The 27,437-nt window shown below is 46.4% G+C and overlaps 1 long non-coding RNA gene across 1 annotated transcript; it reads right to left on the reverse strand.

Annotated features, from left to right (window-relative positions):
* Positions 1–6,244: 6,244 nt before the first annotated feature.
* Positions 6,245–7,139, reverse strand: LOC135826060 (uncharacterized). The gene is made up of 3 exons (XR_010555203.1): positions 7,117–7,139; positions 6,601–6,877; positions 6,245–6,403 (listed from the first exon to the last, which is right to left on the reverse strand). It is a non-coding gene; the product is annotated as an uncharacterized LOC135826060 (long non-coding RNA).
* Between the last annotated feature and the right edge of the window lie 20,298 nt (positions 7,140–27,437).

The raw sequence follows: 27,437 nt of genomic DNA on the forward strand, positions 1-27,437 counted from the left end.
GTACGATGGACGATAGACTTGACTTCGTGACACACTTTGATCGATTCCTGCCCCTTCCATGGCAAAAATAGATAGACGGGACAGCGAGGTGGACCAATGAGCACCGATTTCGGTTTCTGCTCCATGGACAGAAATTTACGCAACAAGAATTCCGGATAGCCATTCTTCAAGAAAACAGATCGAAGAAAATCGAGCTCGGCCTGCAGCTTACTGGGCGAACAAATACTTTTCGCACGGTCCACGACGTTACGAACTGAGTTGACCTTGTATTGAGACGAACAATATGAATCGAAGGCAATGTACTGACCGGTGAACGTAGGCTTACGATACACAGAAGTCAACATTTCACAGCCAGTCTTCTCTAAAAGCACGTCTAGAAATGACAACTTACTAGACTGCTCGTGCTCACAAGTAAAGCGGAGGGAAGGATGTAGGCTGTTGAGCACATCGAGAAACAATTCACTGCTCTCAACACTGTCAAAATGCGTGAACGAATCGTCAACAAAACGCACGTAGAACGCGGGCCAAAGCGACTCATCAATCTTGCACTCACAATAACCAACGAATATATTGGCGAGGACGGGACCAAGAGGAGATCCCATCGCCACACCATCCACTTGCTTGTACATCACATCGTTGAACGAAAATTCGACACCAGTTGTAACTGAAAGCATCAAATGACGAAACGCCGCTTCCGATACCCATGGAGTATCAACATCATCGTTACGGTACAATACATCCATACAGATGTCAACAGTCTCATCAATAGGAACATTCGTAAAGAGACTTACAACATCGAAGGAACACATGTGTGCATTGAGAGGGACCGGACTATCACGAAGCCTCGCAACAAAGTCGAAGCTATCCTTCACAGTGCGTTTGCAATAGTAATCTTGAACAGGCTGTAGGTAGATGCACAGCCATTTCGAGATAGAGTATTGAGGGGAGGCGGTCATGGATACTATTGGTCTAACAGGTCATGTAGGTTTATGGATTTTAGGAAGGCCATAGAGTCTAGGACGAAGGGTACCAGTCGGTTTGATGCGATCGAATTCATGTTTTGATATTTGTTCTTCATTCTTTAGCTTCTTAAGATAAGTTACAAGATCCTTTTCTAATTTTTCAGTTCGATCACAGGTCTTGACCGGACCAAGTGTACGGAACTTTGATGTGTCATTTAGGATAACGGACATCTTCTCGATGTAGTCAGTTTTATTCATTAAAACAGTTGCACGACCCTTATCAGGGCGCGTGACAATAATGTCTTTGTTATTCCGTAGCTCATGCAGGGCTTTGAGATGTTCGCGTTTCAATGAAAACGTTCTTCTATCCGGTAATGCATCAGCGTGTTCCTCGGCCTCTGCCCGGATCTTTGCGGCGCAAATTGACTGTTGTGACTCGGACACCGGTCTGAAGCGTAATAACTTGCGGTAAAAGAGCTCAAACTCGGTCATGATTACTTCCTTCTTGTTCTTACTTGTATACCCTTGTTTTCTGCACACTTTTGTGAGAAATCGCACCTCGATATTCCAGTGCTGTCATTGTATCGTGTCACCCTACCTTGATTGCTATATTATTTCCTTTGTTCTCATTTTGTTCTTTAGTACAACGGTGATTCCTGAAGAGTGTTGTACGAAAACTTGTTCGAATCATCTTTTTTTCCATTACCCTTTTTCTTCTTACATGTATTTTTCCTTACCCTTTAGGTTGTTTCTTGCATCGTCTCCATCGCTTACATTGTTAATAAAGTAGTCCACATGTCGCTTCAGCTCGTCCTACTTATTGCCATATTAAAATAATAATAATAATAATAATAATATTAACTGGTTTGAGGGAAAGAGACAAACGGGAAAAGTCTGAAAATAATAATAATAATAATATTATTTGCCTTCCCCTCTTTGGTCTTTCCATAACCATGAACCTTCTAAGTTGGATGGCTGTCGGTTAGCGCTACGGAGATGTGTTGAAGCTAGGTGTCAGGACGTCGAATGTCTCAGTACTCTTGTCAGTTTTGAGCCTAGTTATTGCACTTTCTGACTGTATAATATAGCATCCAGTTACTGTGATGGAGAGTTACTCTTAACTCGTATCCATATGCCCCTTTCCTTTCTACAATAATAATATGAATTTGAAGTTCTCCCAATCCTTTCAAAAATAAAAATAATTATATAAAAATAATAGTGTGGATTCACAGGAAGTGTGAGTTACGAAGTCTGAAGAAAATGTTGAACGGCCTCTGCTGGGATGACGACTACACCATAGCTCAGTGGTTAGAGCATCGCTGGCTACAAGCGAGGGTCCCTGGTTCGAGTCCTGGTGGTGACAGTCAATTTTTTCTTCAGATTTTTCCCGTTTGTCTCTTTCCCTCAAACCAGTTAATAAAAATAATAATAATGTAAAAAGGAGAAGAAACACATGAGAACGAGTTATGCAGCAACTTTCCACGACTGTAACAAGATGATAAACGGTCAGAAAGTGCGATAATGGGGCACAAAACTGACAGGCTACTGTGACATTCAGCGACCCGACGTTTTCGCAAAGCTTCCCCCTTCCTTTATCTCTGATATTGCTGACCCACCCAAGTGGGGTGGTGAGTTGCTTTGCTGCTTCGAATTGTAGTCAGACCGCATTGTCATGACATAATAACTGGTGTCGTCATCGTCCTGTAACAGTCGGCATTCTTTGTTGCCGCGAGACTTAGATTGTGCACATTTTCGCTGCACTAACCTTCCCCTTTTCGGTCCTACGTAACCATGAAACTTCCAAGTTGGAAGGCTGTTGCTTTGCGCACTGGATATGTGTTAGAGCTAGGTCTCGGGTCGTTGAAGGTCTCAGTAGCCTGTCAGTTTTGTGCCCTATTATCACACTTTCTGACCGTTTATCATCTTCTTACGGTCGTGGAAAGTTGCTGTATAACTCGTTCTCATGTGTTTCTTCTCTTTTTTACATTTATTACTGGCTCAGTATCCGAGTTTAAGGTGGCAGACTACCAAAATATTCGCTGAAAAATCGAATTTGTAATTCATATTGAGTGCTACGTCAGTTGAAAGAGCAAGCTGCCAATTCTCTGAAAATTGTGTCCTGATCTGACCAGCCGTTCAAGAGTTATGGCCGAAATGTGCCCTTGCAAGGAAAGATTTTTTGTTGCACGCTGTCATTTGTTGGCAGAACTGTATTTGAATGTGAGCAGACCGTGCGCAACTTGTCGTATCATGGAAACACACGAAAGTGTGCAGAATATTGCTGCAAGTCTAAAAAAAAGTCCAAAAAATCACGTTAAAAACCACGTATTGGGCTGCAGGACTTTTGCCAGCACCCTCGTGACGTTGCAGATATGTGGCTTGATTATTGTAGTTGACGTTGATTTAGTGACTTTGGCAAGTTTGAGTCGGTCAAGAAGTCAGGCAGGATTCAGTACTAGGCAGTAGTGAAACGTGAGTGGTAGTCTTTGCCGGTTTCTGAGGGCATCCTGGATTTGGTGTGCAGCGCTGTGGAAATGACTTGCTGTGGACGTCCCAGCACTGGATGTTGTATCAAAGGTACGACCTCGTAGCACGTGCTAAACCTAAACAAATTCAAAAATTGACTTGGGTCTGTGGGAGTCTGTGAGAGAACGCCCACTAGTTCCGTTGTGACAGATTCCAGGGCCACGTTGAGGGGCCCTATCCCACCACCCATGGCTGCTTCTGGACTTGTTTTAAGTTTGTGTCCCGCGCACGGACAGAATGGGCACGAAAATGTGAACAATTGTAAATGCATTTGTTTGGCTCCTGGGTGACTCGCACACCGTGGCACTATGCCGGAAATTTGAGTTTTTCCGGCCTGAAAAGCCTGTCAGTGAGGCGCAAGATCTTGTAAATCATGTCCTGAGGGCCAGCATAGTGGCAGGAGTGTGTGGTCAAAACTTCACTCAAATCCACTGAGAAACACCAAAGTTACGGTCAATTGAATGCCATATGAAATTTTTGGGTAGGTTGCCCCCTTAAATATTAATAATACTATTAATAGGCGACGGGGAGACAATAACTTTATTAAGGCGATTAATAGTATAAGTGAAGCGGACATTACGAAATGATGAATGAGAATACATGTATCAAAATTGATGTTCCTAATCGATTTTCTTGAGATTATCATCAGGGAAAAATCGTCTCACAATAGAGGCTATACGGAGAAACAAACTACTTATAGGTCTATAGGATAGTTGGAATTATACAAGGTGAAGTGTGAAAAAAGTGGGAGAGAAAACGAAAGAAATTAGAAGAAAAGATGTGAGAGCGTTCCGACGGTGTGAGCTACTACAAAAGGTGAGTGAAATGAAGGCGTGGAAGCAGCCAAACAAACACTTTGTCCATGTGCAAGTGTGCTGACACCGTCGGCTAAGATGTGCCGCTTACTGTCGAATGGTGACAAAGACGACTTGACCATCGTCTCCGTGAAGATTCGATGTGAATGGCGTTGAAGGGTGGTCATTGCGTGAGCCATCCTGGTCCTATCGAACAGGCAAAGACGGTAGTCCGCGATGGTGAATCTCTCCTCACCGCTCTCTACACACCCTTGCGCGAGAGGGTTGTCGGGGTCAAATTTTCTGGTGTCATACTCGTCAGCCATACTCATCATGCCCGCATACAGATCCTCTGTGCGGAACATCAGAAACAACTAGTCCGTGTCCGTATAACAGTTTCATACGGTCTGTGTGGCGTGGCTGGAGCTGGTCGTAATAAAACCTGTACATGAGCTCCTTGCTGAGCTCCAGTCCGCTCATCCCAACGTACACTGACTTGCTAAAGGTGGACCTGCTGCTTCATGTTTTCCACACGCACAGACAGTCAATCTTATAAATACCGCCCACACCACTTAAAAAGCACTTACCGTATGTCGCCGAAAGGCACTTTAAAACCACTTAGTCATTAATCCAATTACAGGTGACACCTGGGCCACTTAAAAACCACTTCACATTTCAAGTGGACACTTATTAACACCCCAGAGTTCGAGTGCCCATTGATAAGGTCAAGTGGGTTCAACTTTGCACCAGAACTCGCTCGGTCCATACTACTGATGTACTAGCGCTGAGAGTGCTTAAACTGCTAGAAGCAGAGGGCAAAGCATAAAGCTAACCAGTAGTCCGCAGGCCAGGGTGCAAAATTCGTACTTTTCACTCCGAGCAGAAGGGTACCAAGGTTTGACTATACGAAATGATAGAGTGGTGCTTGGGCTTTCTTATCATGTATCTCTTGTCCCGGGATTCTTGTCCTAAGTTGACCAAATCAAAGGAATACTATTATTTTGATGTTGCCATGGTAACGGAAGTCGAAATTCAAATTTTACAACCTTTCCTATGCTGTAAGCAGTTCCAGTTTTTTGTATTGCCAAAGAAAGACCAAGAACCACCAGTATCCAAGGTTTGATGATAATCGTGCAACTAGAACCCATGCTGGGTCGCCCACAGTACGACAATTGTGTGCATACAAAAGGTCAATACCATTGCACTGTAAGTACAGTAGTTGGGTAGAAGGGGGGTGCTCGGCCCCTCGATTACGGATGCAGAATGGGGTGGAAGGGGAGGCTCTCCCCTCGTGATATACCTGGACATTTTACAGTCTTTATCACTTCTTGTGGGCCTTGTTTCACAATACAATTCAGAATGCCCTTTGGTATACAATAGCATTACAATCACTGATAAGATTATGTCCAATACATGGATCGTCGTTCGTAATGAGCTGTAGCCAAATCACATTGGGGATCGTATGTACATCAGAAGCAAAGAACAGAGTACGCATCACAAGTATTATAATGTACATGAAATACACATGTAGGTGGGCTTCTCCATGTGACTGGGCCATCATCTGAAACAAACTTCGGCTGTTATCAAATCAAAATGAAGGCGTAGAAAATATAAAAAAGACAAAAAGAAGAGTATGCCATCACATGGGCATTGGACAATGTACAATGTGGGAGGGCTATCCGGCAATCGCTGCCAACTCAGTAATGGACTTGAGCGGGGAACTGAACATGCACAGTATATGCTGCTATGCACAGTATATGCTGCTATGCACAGTATATGCTGCTATGCACAGTATATGCTGCTATGCACAGTATATGCTGCTATGCACAGTAGATTCGGCTAAGCGGCCAACAAAATATGGACGCCGAGAGATGCACATAAATCTGACGTACCAAAGATGTTGGCTTTGCATTATTACCAACCACATACTCATACTACATTGTATATAATTATATACTATACACTATACACTACGTTGTTTCAGAAGCCAGCAAAAACACTCAGCACATACACGTGTATGCAACAAGTAGAGGTGCCTGACTTTTAACCGCATCGGTCCACTAGTTTTGAGCACATACTGGGTAAACCGACGTGATCCGTACTTGCCATTCATGCAATTACCTGCATTGACAGACCATAGAAGCATAGAACTCACTGACTCACAGTACGACCTTACATTGTAGTCACCCATGAATCAGAATAGGGAAGCATGTCACAACGTGAACACAGTTCTGTATACCCAATGTTTAGAGTTGAACAGTTACATGTAACATAAAACGAAAGTGCATTATCCGTGTGTCCATAAATGGGTGACTCACTGCTGCTCAGTGTCAGACGGAAGATCTCCCTCATCGATGGCCTGTACTTCGTCATGTCCAGGAGCAGATTCCACCGGGCAGTTCTTGCATGGAACTGAAGCATGATGGTGACAGCTACAAGCATCTGTACACACGAGCATGTGACGCCTGCAGGAGCAATTGCCTCCTCCACAGCCAGTCTTACAGCCACAGCTGAGAAACTCGAGGACAGAGTGGGGAGCGGGTGGTATACTAAGCCAGTCCACAGCTAGATCACCGTTCTGGTCAAGACACCAACCTGTAATGGGGAGAACAAACAGATGGAGGAATGAAAATTATTTACTCCATATATCAGAAAAGCTTCTTACACTACAACAGTCAATTACTTCATGCATGATTGTGTTGATAACACAGCTGATTCACTCTATTGTATAAGTAGCAACATCAACGAACATGTCTTGTTCAGAGAATATCCATCATTTTCATACTGCAGTCCTCCTCTACAACTGCATTATATGCTACAGTCAGCTCACTCACCTTGGCCATTATCTTGTGGTGCTTGTATCGCAGGCTGAGCCACAATGCACTGGCGCCAAATGGCAGCTTGGTAGTTAGCTCTCGCGGCATGCTTCAGGAAGGCATCTTTGCATGGTGGAAGCTGGTTTGACTGCAAGGTCTTTGTGCAGAACAGCTCATACCTTGCGTCGTTGACGCTGCTACAACCAGAGACTTTGTAATAGGAGCACACAAATGTCGCAAGGTTGATGAGCACATCAGCTGTCAGTGGTTCGAAGCCTTTCCCCAGGGAGGTGAATGCTTGCCGAGATGTAGACCCAACAGGATCGGTGCTTTGCAGAATCTTCAATGCAGCCTTCTTCCCGCGGTATGCAAAAAGCACTTGTGCTATCACACCCAGTGAAGGCGTGGAAGCCTGGCAGTGCTTGGCAGAGTTCTGGGCCAAGCTCGTCGCTGACAGTTGCCATGTCGATGCATCGAACCTTGTTCCCAGTCCCAGTGAGGAAGTACAATCTTCCAGAAATGGAATGGCGGGCGAAGGCAGCCAGAACTGCTACATCAGTGTCCGGGGACTTGACCGTGACGGTGGGATAGCCTGCGGATCCAGCATGAGATGCATGCAACAAGAGACGGGTATCCGCTTCCTCGTGGCTGCACTCCAAGTCAAGTACAGGGACGACACTTGTAGCACCTGCCTGACGTTTGATCATCACACAAGAGCTACCGCTGGTAACGACAAGTTCCCTCTGCTCAGGCACCTTCTCAACCATGGCAGGACGCTGCCACTGTACGGCGAGGAATGCAATCAATTCCTCTTTGTTGTCACCCACTGCCAGGAACTTGGCAAACTGCCTGGGAAGCCGTTGATCAGCGCCAGTGATATGCTGCCGTAGAGTCCCACTAGCGGCCCGTGATGAACGTTCCAGATTCTTGATCGACATATCCCGGTAGACCCGGGTGCTCGAATGAGACACAGGGTACCAAAACAGAAACACCCTGAAATTGTACCTAAACTTGTTCCGATTTCGTTTAGTTTTCACAAATACCATCAACATACGGCCTGCTAACGGTATGCCAAATTTCAGCGCTGCCCGGTAAACACTTTTTGAAATACTCGCGACCCACTTTTTGCTGGGTCCTTGATTCGACGATATGGGTCTCCTGTACGGTGCTGCCAAAGACCTGCTGAATCTGCGGCTCCACTGACCATCTTGCTCTCAAAAATTAAGTAGTAAGTTACTACTCCCTGCCCTCAACTGCCACACCAAGCGTAGACGATGGCAGACCCGTGTGCTTGAATCGGAGACGATCTGACGAGTTCGCTGTTTCTGATTCGAGCACCCAATTTTCAAATAAAAAATCCGAAGGAAATACGACCATTTTACTGCGTACTGTAGCTTGTGTTGTAGCGCACCCAGGTTCTGAATTCCTGCTGGGTGGGTCAAGCCAGACTCTCTTCCCTGTTCCATCGCCTCTCCAAAAGTATATTCTGACATTGTTGAGATTTACAGATGAGAAATTGCACACCTGTCAAATCGTTTCTGATTCGAGCACCCGGGTCTACGTATCAACAACAAAGTCCACTCGAGCATACCGTGCAAAGAACTTACACAGGCGATCTAGGATGCACTCGGCATATTCGGCAAACGTGGATGGCAAGCTGGAAGTCTTCATTGACCTCAACAGTATCGCCATGGCGTCGACTATTAGTGCACCATCGTGTGGGTGTGTACTGTCGTCGACAATCGCCTTGTCCGTGAGCAACGGCAGCAGGGCAGACTTGCTGGTCTTCACCAGAGATCCTGACGTTGTTGCTAAAGCCCAGGGCAGGGGGCCAAGTGGGTATGACAGGACATGACGCATATCCATCTACCTGGTCTGAGCAATCAGGGCAGTCCTGGAGAATGTTGACCGATCATTCCGGAGAATTTCGGCTTGACCACTTCCAGGAGTCTTCTTCTTCTGCTTCTTCAGAGTGAAGGTCTTCAGCTGCAGCTTCTTCAGTGGATCGTGGGATTGTTTCTCGGATGCTCCAGACAACAGTCTCTCGCTAAGAAAAGCCGTGAAGGCCTTATGTCCACGAGATTCGGCATGGAGCAGATCCTGGGCTACATCATGGGGTGCCTTAATGCCAGATGCGAACTGTGTCAAAGGCAGCGGTTCCTCGCCGTCAGATGCGAATGGGTTGAGAAACTTGCTGACAGTCTCGACCACACTCACGACATCGTTTTCATCACGAGCCATTCTTCCCGTCTGGCACTCTTTGTGCAAGGTATCTCGCTCCTCGGTACCACTGTCCATACCACAGTGCTCCGAACAGACATCTGCCACAGCGGCTCGGTCATGTGCAGTCAACACCCATCTCTGCACGGTTGCTGGATGGCGGCTGAACCAAATAATGCCTCCTACGGTCTTTGTGGCCCGGTTTATCGACTGTTCAATGGCCTGGTCAGATGGGACCTGAGCAAATGGGTGGTTGTCGGAGCGCTGGACGGAGAAACCTCCTTCTTGCAGGAACCGATCCGCTTCGGGATGTGTTGTTGGCAACTGGGTCATTTGCAGCCAATAAAAGGACATGTAGCGGGCGTAGTTTTGCCTGTCGTACGCAAAGCACCAAGGGAGCATTTTCAAAACGCACTGCAGATGGAACTTCCAATCTGCCATTCGACTTGCACCCAAGAACCGGAGCAGAAGGCTCACCATGGCAATGTAGGAAGACCAGAAGTTGAAAATTTCTGATGAAGCGGCCCGCTTCCGGCAGTACTCCGTATACTGCTTGTGCAACTCAACAGCCTCCGGTGATGCCGTGATGCACGCCGAGTTGTCATCGGTGACACAAGACTGTAGCTCCTTGAATGAAGACGTTAGTGAAGATCGGAGGGCTGCTAGGTTGATGATCGTGGAATCCGCATCTTGCACGAACTGCTGCCACCGCATCCGATGCAAAGCCTCTGCAACAACCTTGTGCAAACGCACAGCTCGGTTGTATTGAGTCCCGTCTAACGCAGACGAGGCAGAAGATGGTCCAGCTATCCCGGACTCAACGAACAGATCAAGGAGACCTGCATCACGGAAACGCTTCCCGATGATGGCGAGGAACGTGCAGGCTGCGTGAAACGCTCCCAATCTCAGCACCACGGGTGAGAACTCGTCAGGCCGGTGGTTAATAATGTCCAATGCCTTTGCGTAAATGGCTTGGTCCACTACAATGATGGTAAATGGGAGGCCAGCATTGGCACATCGACCAAGGCACTTTCTGAGGATGGCGTAGACTGTTGACATGTCAGTTGGTGACGAGTTGACCACAGGGCAGTAACCTATGGCAGACCGTGGTGGGATGCATTGGCGTTGAAGCAGGGCATTAAATGCCGACCACGCTGGAACTTTCTTTTTCCCTCCCCTTATTTCTATTTATCGCCGTGGTTGGCAATCACCCACTCTCGTAATATTGGCCCCTGTTTCCGCCGAGTCTTGAGATGTTGCAATAAATAATAATAATAATAATAACTGTCTGGTCTTGATCAGTGCGGGACAAAATGACTTTGCCGATGTCACCGTCCTTTGAAGCCCGTGCAAGCTGCCAGATGAAGTCATCCATGGCCACCGCGTCAGAACAGTGAGGCAGTGAGGTGTCCAGCGTCTCCACGTCAACTGCCTCAAGGCGCTCTGGGTTGACTTTTGTCGGGCACACTAATTCGGGAAGAACCTCAGGTTCGAGGGCCAGCATACGCTTGCGTTTTCGTGCTGGCTCAGCAGGAGAAACATCACTGTCAGGGCGGCTTACAGATGAAGCACGGGGCTGGACAACAACGGTGTTGGTGCAGTGTGTGGTCCCTTTCCCGTCCAGAGTCTCCTCGTTTAAGTCGTTATTATCTGCTACATGGAAGAATGGCCGGTGGGGGTCAATGCCACCCGGTAACGCATCCACTATGTGCCCGTCTCGCACTCGCCGCTCTGCCATAGCAGTCTCCCTTTCCAAAACCTGGGAGAAGGCAATGGTGTGCCCAAACCGGTTAAGCATTTTCAGCAGCTTCTCGCTCCGGTAGAGTTGATGTAGGGTCAGTCCCAGAACAACATGTTTGGGGCACGGCAGTCCTGATGTAATAATTATACAGCAGATCCTGGCCAATGGAGGAGACGTGACGTTGCAGCTGCTCATCCAAATCAACTTTGTCCTGACCGATGTCATCATGATGCTGGTCAGTCACTACCCAAGCCAGAAAGTTGTGGAGTAGGCTGGGTAAGCATGCGTTTGCTTCAGCAACTGTTGGGATTTCCCCGCTTGACTCTTGGGCCTTTGTCTCCTGGCACGCAGTCCGTAAAAGACGTGCGGCGTGATATACAATACGCAGGCGATCTTGTGCTACAACACCTTCACCTCCTGAAGTGTTAGCTGCATTGTCCTCCTCCACCCAAATATCATCATCAACCCCATCCGAATCCCGCGCCTCTTCAACCTCGGCATACAAACTGGCTATTATCTCACTGGCATGGGCATTAGCGAAAACTAGCTCAGCCCTGTTCCGGGACGGACGGCGCACAAAAGTGACAGATTCACCAAACCGTTCTGTGATAGCAGCTTTGGTTCTGTCATTCCTAGCAGTTCCTTGTACTGTCGCGTTGTAGTCTGCCGTAAGACGTGAAATGCTAACAGCAGTGCGTTCCACAAACAGCAACTGGTGTACTAGGTGGTAAAAGTCTTCGATGTTTCCCTCTTGTCTTGGTGTTGACAGGTCATGCTCAGCGCTACTTGCAGACGAGCTAGTGACTAGGGTCGATGTAGCTGGGGTCGATGTAGCTGGTGTGCTGTCACGGATTCGTGCAAGGGATGACTCTCTTGTAAAATCGTTGTAACACTGTTTGTGATAGTATGCCTCTCTTGCAATGAGGCTACTGACTGCTGAAATGGCATTCGAACTGCCCTCGTCCTTCCGTATGGCAGCAGCTTTTCTCAGCCTTTCCTCAGCTTCGAGTGTCAAAATCTGCGAAGTACTCTGCTTTTTGTTGGTACCTGGTATTCTTTTCTGGATGGATCCACAAAATATGCAATTCTTCCTTCCTGGTTCGATACGAGGAACTTCAACGGACTGGCGAGTACTGCGCTTGTTTAGGGACTCTGAAGGAGCAGGCGAGGACGCCATGAGCTGGACGACAAAGGCCTAACACAACGCGCAATCATTGCTTGACATAAGGAAAGGAAGAACAGGAAATGGCTGTACGTGCAATCAGAAATTTGACAATGTGTTCGCCGTCACCTGATCACTCAGTTCAAAATTTCCAAATTCTGCGTGACGTGCATCACTTGATCCGTTTTGAGCAGTTTCCGTGCTTGCTCAGAATCCCCGTACACGACAGCTGTGCATATTTGACAGCTGTCGAACCCCCCTCAATTCCACGCGAAAGGACAAGTCCCCTGACACCAAACCTACATCATTGTGCTCGTAAAGGAACACTCTATCACGCAGAGTCAACAAACCTTGGTACCCCATCAGCGGGAACGAAATTTTTTTGGAGCATTTTTTTCCGCTTTGGCCTGCGGACTACAGCGCAAGTGCGTCCTATTGAGAGTGCGCTACAAGATCGAAATCGCGGAGCGAAATGCTCAATGATACAGACAGCCAGACTGTTTCGGCCAATGAGGCCTCATCAGTGCAACTCCGAGATTAAAATAGGATTGAACTGTCAGCCATGGCTACGAGAACAAAAGACATTAGGACAGCTCCATGCACTAGCGCTGAGAGTGCTCAAACTGCGTATACATACGTCATTAGTGGATGGGTGATCGTTGGGCCATGGGGGTCCTTCCCAATGGCGTACATGTATACAGTATTATACAATCATGTACGTCATTAGCGGTAAAAGGGTTAACAACAATAATAATAATAATTAATTGCTTTTAGTTATACGAGTGACAAATGGTTCAAGAAACAGCAGCCATCAAGAAACAGGGTAGCTTGTGTTTTAGATTATAGTTCATACAGGTACATGTATAGTGATGCGGATTACGTGTCAAGTATTATTACCTATGTATGTCGATGAGTGGCTACAAAGTCATTGAGAACGCTGCCGTGAGGATTAATGAAGTAAAGGATGCTGCCAGTGGCTCAGTGTTTGCAGTGAACCGGTTGAGGTTTGTAGCCTGCCGGATATTTCTAGAGAAGTAACGGGTGAGGCTTTCACTGTAGATCGACGAGAATTTGCAACGTTACGGGTGAAGCCTTTGTAGTTTAGCGGCCATGGAATGCAGTGAGAACGCTCCTGAAAACTCGTCGAGTGGCGCAGGCCAGATGAAGAAACGCTATGGCGAACGTCCACACCGGGGCGACCCCGACAATGGAGATGACGAACTGCCACTTTCGCCTTCGTCGCCAGCACTGCCCAATTTGCCGGATGAAGTATGGGCACTGATATTCAGCAAATTGCCTGATGGATGGTATCAAAGTCATCGCCTAGCAACCGTCTCTCAGCAATTCGCGAGGGTTGCTGCTCGATGGAAGTTTAGGGTGTGCGAGACCACGTCTTTTGATTTCCGCCAAGGATCTAGAAGAAGGATGAAAAAGAGATTTCTGGAAATGGCACGCAAATGTGGACAGCACGTGAAAGAGTTGGTATTGGTGGGACAGTATTTCCAGCCGACATCAGGACCAAGAATCTTAGCAAAGACAGTAGTTGACGGTTTGCAATTCATGCCAAACCTTGTGGTGCTTGACGTCAGTATGTGTTTCATGGGAAGAGATATGACAATACTGGAGGCATCACTTCAATTTGAACACCTGCAAGATGTTCGTGTAACACTTGCCGTGAGGCCACGCACTGTTCCCCATGACTACTCCTTTGAATTTACTGATTCGACGATGAATACTCTAGTATCATTAGCAGTCAAGACGTCTCTGCAACTCACGTTCGTCGGCTGGAACCCTCCCGGTGATGACGTGAAGGAACTGCTGCAACGAATCAGAGCAAATGCTGCGCATCTGCGAAGTCTTCAGGTGCACAATGATTTTGCCGTATTCGCTACAGCTCTCTGCGGTGTAACACCTGCTAACGTATGCGGATTGTCGGGAAGCTGTGTAGACTGTTCATCGTTCGAGACGAATAAGTTTTCTCCAACCTCAGAAAGTTTTGCCTTTCTTCAAAGTTTAGTTCTCAAGAATCTTCACATTGAACCAGACCGGCTTCTTGAAATCCTGAAGAACAACCTGCAAATCACGCAGCTGAGTGTCGGGGTTACAGTAGACAAAGTGCTTCCTATAGACGAAAAGTACAATGCTGAGTTCTTTGAGACGTTCTCTCGCCTAGAGAACAAATTCACGTTGCTGGATATATCTGGTTGGAGAACATCAGCGCCGTGTGATGCGTTAGTGAAAATGGCTTCAGCGTTCAAGTCGCTGAGACATTTTGCATTCCTCTTTCGGTGGCATCAAGTTAACCGTGACTGGCGAGATCCGCAATATTCCAGAGATGGGAATGAGCATAGTGCTCAGTTGCTAGTATCAGCCTGCCCCAATTTGTCGAGTCTATCTATCGGTGGTGCAATTGGTGTACCAGGCATAGAACCCACTGGAAGCCTTTGGTGTGCCTCCCGCGATAGTCGCCGGATTGTGCTTCCGGAGAACTTTGGTGAGTTGGCCACTCTTGGAAAGCTGTCAAGGCTACGATCGCTGTCACTAAGAGCAATGTCGTCATGGTCAGACACAGACCTTGAATCGCTTGCATCACACCGTCCGCATCTGGAGTGCCTACAGCTCAGTGCCATCAATACTGAAGAATGCACGTACATCCCAAGACTGGCTGCTGCCATCAGCAAGCTCCAGAACTTGAAGACACTAGCTCTAGACACCCCCAATGTTGAGCACCAGAGCTTTTTTGAAAGCTTGGAGAAACTCACTCAGTTGGAGAATTTCAGCCTCCGAACAGAAGACACCATCTTCGACCATACGCTCATTCGTTTCTTTGAATCCAGTCAGTCTCCACTGAATTTCGTCCATATCGTATCCGTTGGGCCTAGGACAGGACTAAATGAGCTGATCCAACGCCTGAGTGAACTTCGTCCTAACAGCAGGTTACGTATTATACGTAGTTTGAAGCAAATACGCCGAGGCTCGGTTCACAAGGGGTTTAAGCGGGTCAGGTTAGGGGAGCCGATGGTGTTTTCCTGATACTATGCCTGCAGCGTTAGACCTACGCCTGCTGGTGACTTTGCCTCATCTCCGCTTTTGCAGCATCATACCTCTCTCTCACCCCGGATTTAGTGAGCTAAAGCTGCAAAACGGTCCCTAGACTAGAGCGCGTGTCAACATGAAGGCCAGACGCAGCGGAGGCAGCCTGGCACCATCATTCACCTTTCCTTAGTGTTTAAAGCGATCTTGAATGTTTTCAGTTGAATAATGTGTCGCGAATATACCGTATTGTTGCCTGGATATTCATGACGTCCAACTCACACCTATCTGCATTTTTAAGCTGAGCTGCCTTCGTGATCTCGCCAGCTATGCCCGCGACAGAAAACAATGGAGTAACATCTGCTCAACCATTAATTTAGTCTAGTACTGCTCTTCTTAAATTTGACCTTTATTCCCGTAGCTATGCAGAAGATACGTGACTTCAGTAACGTCTGGCGCTAGCCAGGGTCCACACAGTTTTAATTCCCGTAGCTATGCAGAAGACGTTACTTCAGTAATGTCTGACGATAGCCAGGGTCCACACAGCTTTAATTTGGTGTTTGTTTGTTTGTGTCACGCCTGGCACTATCCCATATCTGTTCCGTACCGTACCATCAAACACAGCTGGCCAAATACAGCTGGCCACAATATTCAAATAGGGCTTTCAAACGCAAGATCATAACGTGAAGCAACTTGGAAGAATGAGTATGAATGCAAAGTGTTTGGGGGAATGCATGTAGGGCGATAGTGCGGGTTCGAATCCCAGGTTACGCCTGAAAAAAAAGAAGAATTGAAAAATGTATAACAACCTTTTAGGAAAGGATGTGTTGTTTTCCTGTGTGATTAAAAATTTTTCCTGTGTGATGGCATTCCCCAAACTGTCTCGTCTAGTCGCGTGCATGTGGGATATGAGCATGCGCGATTTTGTAGTCGAGAGTCCTTTTGTCAGTCTTCTTGTTCGTCCCTTTGAGCGTTGTCTCCATTTCCGTAATGTCAACTATTATAATGTAAAACAAACAAGTCTTGTCCTTTGTGTCCTGCGTCCCGGGTAATGGCTGAGATTCCGTTACAATCCCTATGCTTTTTTGCCTACGTCATCAAGGCGGTAAACGGTGTATTACCCACGACCGTACCTGCCCCGTACCGTACCGTACCGTACCATCAAAGACGGCTGGCCACATGTACAATGCATATTCAAACACTAGTAGGGCTTTCAAATGGTTGGTTGGTATATTTTATTTTACTTCGCCAGAACGAACAGGCATTGCTGCCTTCTTGCCTGGACAAGTGGATTGTCCAAGCTCTCACAAAAAGACGAAGAAAGGAAAGAAATATTACATGAGAGTGTTAAGCATGCAATCTTATAAGAGAAAATTCCATGGGAGTGTGACGCATGCATGATGAGAGAGGAGAGATAGAAAGATAGATAGATGGATAGATAGATAGAGAGAGAGAGAGAGACAGAGAGAGATTCAAGATCATAACGTGAAGCAATTAAGGTTGCTGGGGCGGCACAACCTTTTAGGGGTCTTTCTGATCACATTTTGACTGCATTTTTGAGTTTATCGGCAAGGCGGAGATGAGATTTGAAATGTTTTCTGGTGAATCTCTGGAGAAGAGCCTTATCTAGCTTCCTATAGTTTTAGTTTTACTTTTGGACAAAATTTGAAAAAGTTTTATGAAAGGTCCGTGAAAAAATAACATGAACCTTTCATAAAACGTTTTCAATTTTTGTCGAAAAGTAAAATTAAAACTATAGGAAGCTAGAGAAGGCTATTCTCCAGATATTCACCAGAAAACATTTTCAAATTTCATCTCTGCCTTGCTGATAAACTCAAAAATGCAGTCAAAAATTCCCAAAAAAGTTGTACCTCCCCAGCCACCTTAACTTGGAAGAATTAATAATAAGGCCATGGTAAAAAATAAAGTTGATTCTCAGGTCATGAGCCTGTGACAATCGGTGCGAGCGAGCGATTTTTTATTTTATTTCCCACAATTTTTTATTTCCAAAGAGGGGTCACACATAAGTACGTCACACGTTCATATCATTATTTTTTTATTCAGGCCAGAGAGTAGAAGAATACCGGTATTTTACTACTCCCTGCTTCATGCCTTTCGCATTGACCGTTTTCATGTGCGCATATGCATGCATAGAAATAAAAAAAATCGTCGGTGCGCCGCCAAAAATCGGTGGGCGCGTACTTGAGAATCAAAGATAATTTTTACCATGGCCTAATAATAATAATAATAATTAAAAAGCTTAGGCCCCTTGCACACTACATAGAAAATCCCATTTTTGTTGCGTTCCTGTAAAAGTTTCCATGCAAACGGTCTGCTTTTCGCGGGAAACCTAAAATGTCGCGCAAACGTATTCAGCAAACTCCAGAAGGGTATACAAAGGCGCGTTTATGTTTTATTTGCATTTCTGGACTGTAGTTTGCTTTGCACCTGTCCTTCCGTGAGACTTCTTGACTCTTGTCATCAGCTCTTTTTTCCTTTCGATTTGTTCCTTGTTTTGAGTAGTTGCACGTTGTTTGTTTCCTTCTGTCGCGTTGAAGCTAGTTTGAGAAGATGAAGTTCAGCATGCCGAAAGTTGTGTTCAATGACGAGATGGAGGGGAAGTTGATCGAGCTGTGGGCACACTACCAGCGGGTGAAAAGTGGATCGATGAAGAAGAGGTCACAGAAGGAGAAAGAGATCGCTGAAGATCTCAATCTGTATGCTAGGAGTGTTGGCCTGGACATGGCATTCGATGGGAAGTCGCAGATCCATGTCGAAGTGATAGCATTTTACCAACACTCGACAAACATTTCTGCAGACCAAGCTCGGAGAGAAAAATTTAAATTTTCAAAATTTCCCGCACTATCTCCATGCAGCACCGGTGAGGCGGCAGTTGCCATAGAAAATTGTATGAGTATTTTATTAAAACGAAAATGTCTTTTCAAGGGTGCAATGGAACTGATCGGGACTTGCTTGAAAGTGACGCATACGCTAAAAAACAACTTTTTACTTGTACGTAGTGTGCAAGGGGTCTTACGTGGAGATAAAAATGTAATCAACGCAATAAATAGAGTAAGCTGCGCACTCAGTACAAACACCATTAGCAAAACTTGTTTTCATGTAAATAACTAAGCTTGTTCCTAAACGTTTTCGTCGCCATCTCATCAGAGGATTACTGGCAAATCAAAACTAGCTCTAAACTCAATATATATACGCACAATGCAAGTAATAATTTAGACCATACCTAGCGCGAGAAAATGAGAGCTGAAAGAAACATTACATCAACCAACGTTGTTTAGGAACAAGCTTAGTTATTTACATGAAAACAAGTTTTGCTAATGGTGTTTGTACTGAGTGCGCAGCTTACTCTATTTATTGCGTTGAATAATAATAATAATAATAATAATAATAATAATAATAATAATAATACAAAAAAAGTATTGTCTACGCATGCATCTACGCAAGAGTCACCACCAGCCAATTAGGACATGTGTCAAAGTATTGAACGTTTTCGTTCCCTTCTTGTCAAAATACTACAGGGAATGATGGAAATAAGCTAAAAGACTACAACTATAAGGAAAAGAAGTTCAGAAATATATCACTCCAATTATGTGTAGAAGTGACACGAAAAAAATAGATGTGAAGAATCAAGAAAACAGCATGCAAAGTCAAGTGTCACCTGTCGGGCAGTGCTAGTTGTCGTGAGTGGTACTCCGATGATGTATTCTCTGTTTTGTCGCGTGGTAGGTCTTTGTTACATCTTGCCGTGTTGGAAGCTTTGTACATACGTAAGTTAGACCCTGAGCTTTGTGTTCAGAAGGAGAATGTGTTGTCTTTACAGTTGTTTGGCACTGTTCGTCGTGAAGGTGCGAAATAGATCTCTTGATGTTTCTCTCTTTTTCTTGTCACTACGTTTTTGTCACTTATTGGATTTGCATGCTGTTTTCTTGATTCTTCACATCTATTTTTTTCGTGTCACTTCTACACATAATTGGAGTGATATATTTCTGAACTTCTTTTCCTTATAGTTGTAGTCTTTTAGCTTATTTCCATCATTCCCTGTAGTATTTTGACAAGAAGGGAACGAAAACGTTCAATACTTTGACACATGTCCTAATTGGCTGGTGGTGACTTTTGCGTAGATGCATGCGTAGACAATACTTTTTTTGTAATATTTTCTGCCTCCGTCCTATTTTCAAATAATAATAATAATAATAATAACGAAGGTACGTGTTGGGTCGTAAGTATCCACGCAAACACACATCCAGTCAAAATATGGCACTTGTCAAAGTATCCGAACGTTTTCGGTCCCTTCTCATCAAGGATTATACAGGGAATGGCTCAAGTTGGAAAGACTAAAACTTATATAGCGTAAAGATATGAGATAACAACACTCGTGACAAGGTGGAAAAAGTATCAAGTTCAGCACGACACAAAACTCGAACGAAATAATAATAGCGACAAAAACATAGTGAGCAAATTAAGTTACATTGTTAACACCTCGACGAGGAGTAACACCAAACAATTGTAGCGATAACACATTTTCTTTCTGTACGCAAAGTTCAGGATCTAACTTACGGATATACAAAGCTTCTAACACAGCCAGATGCAACGCACATCTACCACGTGACAATATTGAGAACACATTATCACTGTACAACTCACGACAATTGGTACGGGCTGACAGATGTTGCTTGATGGACGAAGTGCGATTCTTAGCTCCGTTGGGTGTAGTCTCCTCCAATGTCCCGTCATCTCGCCTCTTCGCGGCATCACCACTATCCGTCTCTTTGCTTTTCCGCGGCCTTCCACGTTTTCTGACACTAGCCGTTGTGTGCGCGATGCCCAGTGTCCTTTCAGCTACGTCTCCTCCATTGCGGATTTCTATTGATCTTCTTCCTCCAACTTGTCCGGTGTTCGATATTGAGGTTCGTTTTCGCGGTCTACCACGTTTTCGAATATTGACTGTTGTCACTTCCGTTGTCGTTGTACGTGCGTCCTCACCAGTCCGTATTTTTACTTGGCTTCGCGTAACCCTTCCCGACGCAGACTGATCCTTTGTCAATTTCGGTGGTTTACTTGTCGGTCTTTCACCATCTTTCGCGTTGTTCTCAGCTGGACCCTGCCCTACACACGCGGAAGAGGACGGGCATGCAGTGACATCTTCACAGGAAGAGGAAGATCTACCGATGGACTGGACAGCACATTTTGAGATGACGGGATGACGGGACATTGGAGGAGACTACACCCAACGGAGCTAAGAATCGCACTTCGTCCATCAAGCAACATCTGTCAGCCCGTACCAATTGTCGTGAGTTGTACAGTGATAATGTGTTCTCAATATTGTCACGTGGTAGATGTGCGTTGCATCTGGCTGTGTTAGAAGCTTTGTATATCCGTAAGTTAGATCCTGAACTTTGCGTACAGAAAGAAAATGTGTTATCGCTACAATTGTTTGGTGTTACTCCTCGTCGAGGTGTTAACAATGTAACTTAATTTGCTCACTATGTTTTTGTCGCTATTATTATTTCGTTCGAGTTTTGTGTCGTGCTGAACTTGATACTTTTTCCACCTTGTCACGAGTGTTGTTATCTCATATCTTTACGCTATATAAGTTTTAGTCTTTCCAACTTGAGCCATTCCCTGTATAATCCTTGATGAGAAGGGACCGAAAACGTTCGGATACTTTGACAAGTGCCTTATTTTGACTGGATGTGTGTTTGCGTGGATACTTACGACCCAACACGTACCTTCGTTATTAAAGTATTATCCGCCTCCGACTTCTTGTAAAATAATAATAATAATAATAATAATTTGTAAGAAAGGGTTTGCTCCCCACACCGGAGCTCGCGCTATTCCGCCGACTTTACTTGACACTTGACTGACTCACGACTGCCATCCAGAGCACACGAGAAGTCCATCGAACCTTCGACTCGGCAAACCTGCAAGAAAGCACCACTCCCTGCTCAATACACAGTGTTTCGGAGAATTCACCCCTCATCAGTTGAGCTTGAGTAGGCTGAGGAAGATTGTGCCTGAAGAGCACCACTTATATAGTGCTCTCCAGGCACAAACATCACCAGGGATACAGACTTACAGAGACGCTCCGTTTCCAGCGCGACAAACACCTCCTGAACACCAGATAGCAGCGTGAGTCAGTGTCGCTCCTGGACGGTGAGACAGACGTCGAGGACCCTCGGTCATTCGCAACGCTGTCACCTCCAAACCAACTAGTCGCAAGCCCGCGCTGGGCACAACAGTACGAAGTAGTGGTTGCGACTTCGGCGATAATTTGTAAGAAAGGGTTTGCTCCCCACACCGGAGCTCGCGCTATTCCGCCGACTTTACTTGACACTTGACTGACTCACGACTGCCATCCAGAGCACACGAGAAGTCCATCGAACCTTCGACTCGGCAAACCTGCAAGAAAGCACCACTCCCTGCTCAATACACAGTGTTTCGGAGAATTCACCCCTCATCAGTTGAGCTTGAGTAGGCTGAGGAAGATTGTGCCTGAAGAGCACCACTTATATAGTGCTCTCCAGGCACAAACATCACCAGGGATACAGACTTACAGAGACGCTCCGTTTCCAGCGCGACAAACACCTCCTGAACACCAGATAGCAGCGTGAGTCAGTGTCGCTCCTGGACGGTGAGACAGACGTCGAGGACCCTCGGTCATTCGCAACGCTGTCACCTCCAAACCAACTAGTCGCAAGCCCGCGCTGGGCACAACAGTACGAAGTAGTGGTTGCGACTTCGGCGATAATTTGTAAGAAAGGGTTTGCTCCCCACACCGGAGCTCGCGCTATTCCGCCGAAACACTGTGTATTGAGCAGGGAGTGGTGCTTTCTTGCAGGTTTGCCGAGTCGAAGGTTCGATGGACTTCTCGTGTGCTCTGGATGGCAGTCGTGAGTCAGTCAAGTGTCAAGTAAAGTCGGCGGAATAGCGCGAGCTCCGGTGTGGGGAGCAAACCCTTTCTTACAAATTATCGCCGAAGTCGCAACCACTACTTAATAATAATAATAATAATAATAATAATAATAATAATAATAATATAACTGTCCCAAAAAAAAAAATAAAAAAAATAAAAATAATAATAATAATAATAATGTCCTGCAGACAGCTGGTCCAGAGGCCCTACCACCAATGCTTCTGGAGCACCTCCAGGCCAAGGGAACAGGTGCATGGCTGACCTGTCTTCCTGTTCGCGAGCATGGATACTCCCTCGACCGGCGGTCCTTCGTTGATGCCCTATGCATTCGGTATGGCCTCACCATCCACGGTTCACCTACCGAGTGTCCATGCGGCCGGCCGTTCACCATCGACCACGCAATGATCTGCAGGTTGGGCGGCTATCCCATCCACCGGCACAACCATGTCCGCAACTACCTGGGCCAACTTCTTTCTCAAGTGTCTGAGGATGTGCAGCTGGAGCCACCGCTGCAACCTCTACCGACGGTCCGCACGTTTGACCATGGTCCTGCCCTGCTCACTGCGGACGACGCCAGACCGGGCATCAAGGCCAGGGGGTTTTGGTCGGTACAGACTGATGCATTTTTTGATGTAAGGGTGTTCTATCCCAACGCACAGTCGTACCGATCTCGCCCGCTGGCTGAGGTGTTCCAATGGCACGAGCGTCAGAAGCAGTCGGCATACGGTGCCCGGATCCGGGAAGTTGAGCACGCGTCGTTCACCCCGATCGTCCTGTCTTCCGCTGGTGCCCTGGCGAAGGAGGCCACCCGGTTCCTGGAGCTGCTCGGAACGAAGCTCTCCACCATGCTCTCGCAGCCTTATCCCCTCGTGATGGGAAAGCTGCGGACGGACCTGGCTTTCAGCCTTGTCCGCGACTCCGTCCTGATGGTTCGTGGGAGTCGCCGTGCATTCCGTGCACCTGGTCTGGCGGCGGATGTGGATGCTGTTTCTGTGGAGGCCCGCATTCCCGCCACTACGTGACGCTAAGTCCTCCTGGGGTTTGCCGCTCTCCGGTCCTCTTTCATCCCGTTCTCCCCTCTTTTTTGGGGATTCTTTGTACTTCGTCTTTCTTGTTTTTTTTGTTCCTTTGTTTTTTGTAGGACAGATTTTTGGTGTACTGATTTCGGTCGTTGTTGTGTCTGACTCTATTCCCAATATCTAATTCTGTGGTTGGTTTTCCAACTCATTGGGTTTTGTAGTTTCCATCATGAGTTTGATTCCATCGTGAGTTTGATTCCATCGTGAGTTTTGATTCTATTTGCTATTTTTCGTTCCATTTTTGAGCTCATATTTTATTTTCCTGATTTCTTCTCCAGTGTATGTTGTATTGCATTTTAATACATTGTGTTAATTTTTGCCCGTAAAAGAGGCTTGCACTCCATTTATAATAATAATAATAATAATAATAATAATAATAATAATAATAATAATAATAATAATAATAATAATAATAATAATAATAATAATAATAATAATAATAATAATAATAACGAGTTGCAGGATGTGTGGCAGGGACAAGGAAACGGTTTTCCACCTTATTGGAGCGTGTACAGCTTGTGCGGGGAGTCACTATATCAATCGCCACAACAGGTTAGCAAAATATCTCCACTGGACATTGTGCAGGAAGTATGGTGCGTCGGACATTTCGAATAAGTACACAAGTCACCAACTCACCAACGTCGTGTACAGTGCTGAAACGGATGTGTCAATCTACTGGGAAGTGCCAATTCCAACAGCAGCGCCCGTTGGAGCAAACAGACCCGACATTATTATCAAGGGCAAAGATGAAGCGTTTCTTGTGGACGCAAGTGTCCCTCTGGATAGGAACATCCACCGAAAATCTGTGGAAAAGATACAGAAATATCAAGGCCTGAAGCGTGAGGTGGAGCAGATGTGGCAGGTGCGGGCCAAGATCGTGCCAGTAATTGTGCGGGCATTAGGTGGATTAACCCCCTCGACTGCTGACTTTGTGAGGGAACTGGATGCCGGAGCCAGTGTATCGATCTTGCAAAAGGAGGCGCTCCTTGGCACAGTTGACATCATCAGGTCAATAACTCAGATGAAATAATAATTACACTCTAAAAGTTACATTGGTTTGCGAATGCCCATGGTTCGAACTATTAGTTGAAGCACCTATTTGCAGAAAATAATTATGATCGTAATATTAATCACTTGCCAATAACAAAGACAACCATAATACCATCAGCCCCCATTCACCGGTTTTGACGGTGCTTCACTGATGTTGAATGAGAAGAATTATATTGCTGCCTTCAGTGCTATTGTGTCGCTGAAGGGCTCGATTTCAGATTTGATGACGGTTACTTTTCAACGGATTTTGTTTTCTGATTTAGCTCTCTTGCTATTACTGTACCTGCTTGTGTTAAGTCTCATTCTCGCAGATTAGTTGTATAATAGATTGTACATGCATCATTGTAGATTTGCTGTTCACAGTATTTCTCTCCTTTTTCTTTCTTTTTTCTCAGTCTCCCTTATTATATTTTCTTCACATACAACAGCAGTACTCCCCATGGTCTTAAATGACCCGGGATGCTGCATAATACAAACACAAAACCAATAAAGCCACCCCCATATAATAATAATAAGAATAATAATAATAACCCCGTTGGGGACAGTTTAGCTTTTTGGAGCTCTGGTTGCTGACCGCCCTTGGGCTTGCAACTCGCTTCAATATTCTTTCAATTTTAGCCATTTCTCTCGGTCTCTCTCTCTCTCTCACTCTCTCTCTCTCTCTCTTCATTGTGTAATCCGTATTGTCTTTCCTAGTTCCCAAGTCTGTGTCCTAAGCGTATGCCACCTCGTCGAAAATGGAGCGGTATTGATAACCGAGAAGCCCTGGAGTGCCACTTCAAAGCCATCTGGCCAGATAAGCTCGGATACAGGAAACGGCAGCTTGCTAATTGGACAGAGCGGCGACCAAACGATGCTATAACCGAGCAGTGTCTTGCTGGCCAGATATCCCTTATCAGCCGAAAGTATCTCTCTCTGGTCGAACAAGAAGCCATTGCTCAGCAGCTCGTGGAGCGAGGGGAGCTTCCTAGCGCGTTTCTACAACGTTACCACGCAACGAATCACCAGGGAGAACCGGAGCCCTGCGGGTCCAGCGCTGCTGGCGCTACTGGCACTACGCGCACTGATGACGCCCAGGTGGATCCTCGAGCCGCTGCCACTGGTACTGGTGCTGGTGCTGGTGCTGGTGCTGGTGGTGCTGTCAATGATGTACATGTGCCTCCACCCAACTTGGACGGTGAGTCAACTGTCACTGGATCAACGTGTGAACACGTTCCTGCCTTGCATGCTGATGCACTTGGCGCTGCGGACGGTGGATCTGGTGGTGTGTCGTGCACTGCGGAGAGCCCTTGCACAGACTGCAGAGCACAGACTAATCGTAGCTTATCTGCTTGCCTAGCTAATGCATGTAGTGCTGGTATCATTGACTCTAATGACAAACAGCTCGTGTGGGCGGTCAAGCATATCTGTGTATGTATCAAGGCTGCTGGGGTGGAAGACACTGGTAGGGTCCTTGGTGGGCTGGTAGCCAGTGTACAGCGTTTGGGTGTTGATGAGAGGCCAAAGCTTGCAGTCCCCAGGAAAATCCCATACCTCCGTCTTTCAGCTACTGTCGCAAAAATCAACTGTGGCATCCGTCAGCTGGTTGCTGCTAGTGAGTTTGACCTGTCCATAGAGTTCTGAATCATGTTGCGTATGCTGCTGCTGTTCTCACCCTACTGGTTTGTGGTATCCCGCCTGTTCCGGCAGCGCGCATGAGTTCGCCGCAGCCGGAGGTTCCGGGTTGGCAACGCCGGTTACAGCGAAAGGTTGACGCCCTTCGGAAGGATGTCTCTAGACTGACAAGCTACCTGGCATCTGACAACCCGCAAATGTACGAGCGCTACCCTGTGGGAACTCGGCACGCTGCTGCTTCACTTCTAGGAACAAAGAAATTGGAACTTCTGGCCCTTGCGGGTCGAATGCGCAGATACAAAGCTGATATGAAACGAAAGCAGGAGAATCAGTTATTTCGCTACAATGAACGTCAATTCTATCGTAACCTGTGTGCCAAGAAGGATAGTGACCCCGAGAACCGTCCATGTATGGATCAATTGGAGCAGTTCTGGAGAGACATTTGGTCTCACCCTTACCCTGTGCGTCGTCAGGCCTGGATCCAGCGTGAAGGCACGTACGCAGAGGCCATCCATGCCCAGGAATCTGCTGTCATTACTGCTGACCTTATGTCTGCTGCGACCTCCAAGATGCCACACTGGCGTGCTCCTGGTTGTGACCAGATCCCGCCATTCTGGATTAAAAAATTTACTGCTCTCCATCCAGCTCTACTTCGAAATTTCCAGCTGCTTCTGGATGGTGAGCTGGATGCCCCAGCATGGTTTTCACTGGGCCAGACGGTCATGATCCCAAAGAAAGGAGACCTAACCCAGCCGCAGAATTGGCGACCAATCACCTGTCTGCCAGCCATGTACAAGCTATTCACCTCCGTGATTGGTGAGTTGATGTGGATCCATATCCAGACCAATGACATTCTGGCCCATGAACAAACTGGCTGTACTCGTAACCGAGGAGGCTGCACTGACCAGCTGCTGATCAATGCTATGATTACCCAGGATGCTAGGCGTCATCACCGCACCTTGGCAATGGCTTGGTTGGATTTTAGGAAAGCGTTCGACAGCCTATCACAGGAGTGGCTAGTCGAAGTCACACGTCTGTACAAATTCCACCCCAAGATCACTTCGCTCTTGTCTGTGCTCTCATCGCAGTGGCGTACCCGGCTGCGCTTGGGAGCTGACATGAGTGAGGCAATACCGATCCGGCGAGGCATTTTCCAAGGTGACTCGTTATCCCCTCTGCTCTTCTGTCTTGGATTGAATCCAATATCAGGTGAACTCAGCAGAAGTGGCTTTGGATATGCGTGCGGACTTCAGCGGACAACAACCGTATCCCACTTATGGTACATGGATGATGTGAAGCTGATGGCCGCAACCATTAAGCAGCTTAACTCAATGATCAACATAGTATCGTGCGTTGGGAAATCCATTGGAATGGAGCTTTCTCCAGCAAAGTGTGCTAAGCTTGTGTGCCCACATGGTGCTGTTGATCCAGATCAGCCAGCAACTGTCACAGTAGATCAAGCCTCCAGCATTGCCTCCTTGGCGGACGGCTCCGTGTATGCCTACC

Source organism: Sycon ciliatum, chromosome 10 (genome assembly GCF_964019385.1).
Source record: "Sycon ciliatum chromosome 10, ocSycCili1.1, whole genome shotgun sequence".
Classification (NCBI taxonomy): domain Eukaryota; kingdom Metazoa; phylum Porifera; class Calcarea; order Leucosolenida; family Sycettidae; genus Sycon; species Sycon ciliatum.